A 6,130-nucleotide genomic window follows, 5' to 3' on the forward strand; every position below is an offset into this window, starting at 1 on the left:
TATCATGATGGACCAAATTGAGCTCCTCATGAGTATGATCATCATCAGTTGTAGTTTGTTGAACAATATAAGCTCGAGAATGTTCTTCATCATATCTGCGTTTATAATGACGAGATGTATGATCTGTATGTGCACAATAATCACAAGGAGGAAAACTTTTGGACGAGCGAGGTTGCTTTGTAGTAACTCCATGCTCCTCATCATATTGACGTGCCCAGCAATCAGAAGCCACATGGCCTTTCTTATCACAATAAGAACAATATTTGGTAGGATAAGCAAGACGAGAAGATTTACCACCTTGATTAGGGCGTCCACCCTGTTGAAAACGTGAAGCCCACTTGCGAGCAACAAAAGCAGCATCAAAATCCCTTTGTTCGCGAGTGACCAAAACAGCATCAGATTTTTCCAAATGATGCTCATCACGTTGAGAATATTCAATAAGAGATATACATGCTTTGTCAAAGTGGATATCATCCTTGTTAGACAAAATAGTGATGATACTGTCATATAAAGGATCTTTGATGGTATGAAGAAGTTGAGTAACAATCTGATTTTTAGCAACAGGAGCGTTGGTAGCACCAAGCTGATTGATAATGTCTTTAAAAGCCTCGATATGAGAGTGCATAGAAGTACCAACCTTATATTGAAGATTCTTCAAACAAGTTTGGAGATATAAAATTTCGGTGACCGATTTCTTCTCAAACGTTGAGATAAGATACTCCCAAACAGCATGAGAGGTTTCCAGATGAAAGACATCCAATATAAGTGAGTCAGGAAGTGCAGACAATATATAACGACAAGCCGCTTTGTCACGACGAATCCAATCAGTATGATCAATTTTCCATTGTTCAAATAACGGGCCATCAGTAATCAGAGAATTGTCATTCATCACATCAATAGGTTGAACTAGGCAAGACAGGTTGCTCAAAACAATATCAAATAATTCGTCACCTTCAAGAATTAGCATCATCTTTGCTTTCCACCTAGGAAAGCCTTGTCCTTGGAAGAAGGGAACCGAATGTTGGCCAGACAGAAATCCATTAACAATTACGCAATTGGCCATGCTTGTATCTCGAGAGAAAATAAATAAGATGAGGTCGCAGAATCTGCAAACCATGAACAAGACGAGCGTAGTTGAGACGCGTGACAATCAAAATAGGGAGATGCACGTAAGAATGACGAAAAGTATTGAGTGACTAAAAATAAAGCCCGAAATAGAGAGACGTAACGTGCAAGACGAGGTGATGCGTATAAGAAAAGTGCTATGTCGGTCGAACAAAGAACGTGAACGAGAATAAAACATCGCTAAAAACAGCAAGATGTTTGCTTGTCGTAATCAACGTCATTAACGAAGACAAGCGATTAACGAAATGTAATTGGGGATTAACGAATTGTAGTTAGAGTTACAATTTTAAATAAAGAATCGCAGATTCGATCAGAATTGTTGTCTTGAATCCTAAACTGTCGTAACTTTTGATCCAGAACTCCAATTGACAAGCGGTTTTGACAGGATTCAAATACTTCTAATCTAAACAAGTTCATGTATCAAATCATTACTTGTGCAAAGAATTCAATCAAGTATAAACAATGAAATAACTTATCTTCCTTGTTGTTGCTACGCATCCATAGCTCTGATACCATGTTGAGAGAGAGAGAGTACGAGAGAGATACACAAGACATGCTCCCAAATAATGATTCATATTGATGTAGAGTTAGTATATATAGGTGAGACCCAAGTCAAGTGAGAGATGATATATATAGTTGTAACATTCCCAATGCTCCATATGTCAAATTTTCCTTAGCAGTTAAAATGCAGAAAGTAGAGAATAAGATGTTTTAAATTTATTGTTTTGATCCTTTGTACCACTTAACTTCCTTTTCGAGTCTTATATTGCTTGAATATATATTCTTTGAGTCTTAATATCAAGGTGCTCCTAATTTCCCATCAAGTAGAGTACTTTATGGATGCATGAGGGATGGAAGGGAATGAAGATAGACATTAAAGAAGGTGAAGCCTGACAAATTGCTACCATATAATCTAATGTCAAAATACTACCATATAACCTAATGTTAAAATACACAAAGTATTGTTTATCTCATTTAATGTCAAATTCCATAGTAAAACATTTAGGCATCATGATTTCCTAATGTAAATCATGATTTTTCAAACTTGCTATGTGTTTGAATGAAAGATGTACCATGTACCTTCTTAAATGTTTATGCAACATCACAATGAATTGCCTATATGGGTTTCAAGTTTAAATCTTGTATCCATGAATAGATAGAGGCTTTGGGAAATTTTGAGAGGACAAATTCCACAAGAGTATACCATCTTGGTACTGGATTGCAACAAAAACTTAACGAAGTGACTTCAGCTTCCAGAAGGTGAGCATAGAAAACATCACTACACAAGCACTAGCGTTATTCTTTGAATGTCGATAAAGAAACCCTTTTGCAAGCTTGGATTTAGACACAAAATGGATTAAAATATTAAGAAATAAAGCTATTACAAAAATACTAGGCCTATCTAAGGGCCTTTTCTAGTTTGCAAGACATCCATTGGAGGATTTGTTTGCTCATCAATTGTCATTCAAAGGAGTGGCTTGATGGAACCGTTCAAGTGAAGATTAATATCACAAATTTCCATATTTCCTAGACTATTAGCACCCAGTATCTTATTTTTTCTTCATGAGAAATTACCCCCTCTATCTCCTTCTCAAATGATGGCATATTAAGGAAGGCATTGGCTCAAGAAAGTCAGTATCTTATTTTTTCTTCATGAGAAAGTACCCCCTCTACCTCCTTCTCAAATGATGGCCTATTAAAGAAGGCATTGGTTCAAGAAATTCATACAACATCTTAGTTATGACTTCTTCCTTATTGTGTTGCAACATGTGTATGTGAGGTTGAACTCTAACACACTATATGAGATTAAACTCTAGCATGTGAAGTTCTATCGTCCTTCTACTTTTGTAAGAACTCTAGCATTCAATATTGTCTCTCTTTAGCTTGGAACATGTGAGGAGTGCATGCAACCATGGATATGGAAACTCCTCCAGTAGGGGTTCCCCCTAAACATCTTTAGGTAGCTCCTATGCTGCCATAACAACTTGTAAGCAATCAAAGTCCTTACACTTATGTGTTGATTGATTGACCCTTAGATAGATAGATAGAGAGAGAGAGAGAGAGAGAGAGAGAGAGAGAGATTAGATAGGAGAGCATTCTTAGGGGAGGATTTGAAGAAGGACATATGATAAATTCCATTTCTTTAATGTGTAACCTATCTAAGACAATTGTGAAAGACTCCATATCATATATTTGCATGATAAGAATGCCAAAATGTCAAAGAAATTGGTCAAACATGAATCAAGAAGATATGCCACTTTCATTTGAGTGATTCAGGCTATGCTTGATGAACCATCAAGCCTATTCTTGAACTAGCTCCTATAACTATTGGGACAAGAATATGAAAAGGAGGAAACTTACCAAGGTAGATTCTCATCACACTCAAACAAACATGCACACGTAAATTCATAGAGAATGTGAGATTTGACAGGGAAACTAGTGATTAAGGGGACCCGACAATTAGTGCTTTTCTATGAAATATTTCACATTCACCTTGAGGAATGCTTTTTGATTGGTGCTTCTCAAGTACATATTTGTTTCACTTAATTTCATAAAGTCAACTTCATGTTTTTCGTTGATTGGTGATTCTCAAGTGTATATATATTGTCTTGGATTTCATGAAGTCAGTGCCTTTTCTTGGGGATAATTTCCAAGTCTAGTTGTTGCTATGATCAATAGCTTGAGGTTTGAATCTTCTTTGATATTATGTGGCCTTTTCAATGCTCGAATTATCGAATGGCTCTTGGATCTTTGAGAAACTATTGGACATTAGTGAGCTACCACATGTAGGGAATTGTTTTCTTAATCCATGCTTCATCATTGATGAGTCTTCTTTGTGTTGTCTTTGAAGCACAACTAGTATATGTGCAAGACTTGAGCATTCATGGTTCTAGCATCAATCACTTGTTACTATAGAATTTATTAAGTATCAAGAGGGGGTGCTAGATATATCCATGCCAATATATAAAGTGTACTATGGTTTCTGTCATGAGGGTCCTCATTTATATTATGTATACTTTACGTTGTGCTGGTACCAACTAAGTGCATGATCTTGTGATATTGTAAGCACACACTATCTTCCTCAAGAGAAGAGCTTATTTACCAAGGAAGATGGTGGACTAGCTCCCTCTAAACCCAACCAAACATGATTAAAGCCCTTCCCAATAAATTCATATTTGACCCATTATGGAGCCTCCTTCTTAGAGGGTATTTGCCTATGAAAAACATGAAAAACAACAGCCATAGCTTGAAATACTCAAGATTGACTAGGTGTCTTTGTTGAGGATTAATTCATCACCCCAATTCTCTATTTGATTGAATGCTTTGGGCTTCAAAGAGGATATATTTGTTATTAATGAAAATTTTAAATTAGCCCATCAATTCTCAAAAGAATATCAAGTTTTAAAAAACTTGTACAATTACAAGAAATTAACTAAGTATGTTTATAGCTAATTACTTTCAAATACTCCTTAACACATGTGCCTTGAGAAACCAACCCATTTACCTTACGGCTTTGATATTTATTACCTTTTTTATGACAATATTTCTAACCTCAATTATGCTTGATCATAGGTAAGATGGGCAATGTGTCCTTAAACTCTAATGTGCTTTGGGAGAATCAACGTAAGTGCAATAAAATGATGTATGTGAGAAAATAAAAAAATCCTAACCTTACCAAGATGGAATGGCACATCACTCTCTGTAAGTTCTATATGTTTCTTAGGAGGCTAGTTGTGTTGAAGTTTTTCATATAGGTAGACAAGTATGTTGATGCTTATTTTAGGACATTACACTTATGGAAAAGAGGATCATTTTTATCTCTTTTTGCAATGCACATGCACTAGGAATGTGTGGAAGAATATGCATAAATATCACATAAAATAGGTTCCTAATTTCCATAAGTATTGAGCTAGGTCAGACGATGCTCAAGATTTAATTGTTGATCAATATAGTTACCTCCACTGGGCTTCCTCCACCACCAAATAATCTTTATAGTAATTTTAATAAGTATTTAGCTAGGTCACACAATGCTCAATATTAAATTGTTGATCAATATAGTTAGTTACCTTCACTTGGCTTCCTTCACCACCAAATGATCTCTAGAGTAAGTAAAAGAGTTTTTCCAAATTTTGTAAAAAGGGATAAGAATAAATTTTGTATTATAGAGTAACCATTTAATTTAAGTCTAATTTATTGGGTGACCACTTTCCACAAATTATATCTTGATATGAGTATTTGTAATCTCCCACAATGTATATATTCTTGATGTTGATATTTGTAATTCCCTAGTTTGAAATGCAAGGAACCAAATTCATTAGTTGTGGGGCCTACAATTCCCTATTATGCTAGAAATGGGATTCCCTATTTACATGACCTACAAATACCTAGTTTAAGGTGTGGGGAATAAAATTCCCTAGTTATATATAAGGAAATCATAAATGCATGCCTAGGATTCCCTACCATGAGATGTGGGGAATGTAATTCCCTAGTTCTACATAAGGAATCCATGTATACATACCTAGGAAAAATGAGAGAATTTCCTACATTTCATGAGTTTTCCTACATAGGAATTATTCAAAAGCTTGTTATGTTTCCCTCTGTAAGCATCGACCTTGCTCTTAACCTCTAAGATCATCTAGTTTGGGCTTTGCCTCATAGAGATACCAACCCCCAAAGGGTATCCTAAGTACTTAAATAGTTGTCCCTACTTGATTATCTTGGAGCCAAGATCCAATATCCACTTGGGAGGCTCATCAAAGCTCAAGGGCACTATTTCTATTTTGGTAGTGTTTATAAAATACTTGGATAATTCACAAAAATTATCGTATACATTTAGGAATTCCTTCATTGACCAATCTTTTGTTTTCACCAAATTAGAATTGTCATCTGCAAAGAATTGAGTGATAAAATGATTCCTCCTATGGATAGGGAGGCCTTTGATAAGCCCTTGTCTAATCTTCAAGTTCAAATTCCTTAAGATCAGTGATAATTGCAAATAACAAGG

This window comes from Lygodium microphyllum, chromosome 27 (genome assembly GCF_053477565.2).
Source record: "Lygodium microphyllum isolate KBCC chromosome 27, Lygodium_microphyllum_v1.1.10, whole genome shotgun sequence".
Taxonomy (NCBI): domain Eukaryota; kingdom Viridiplantae; phylum Streptophyta; class Polypodiopsida; order Schizaeales; family Lygodiaceae; genus Lygodium; species Lygodium microphyllum.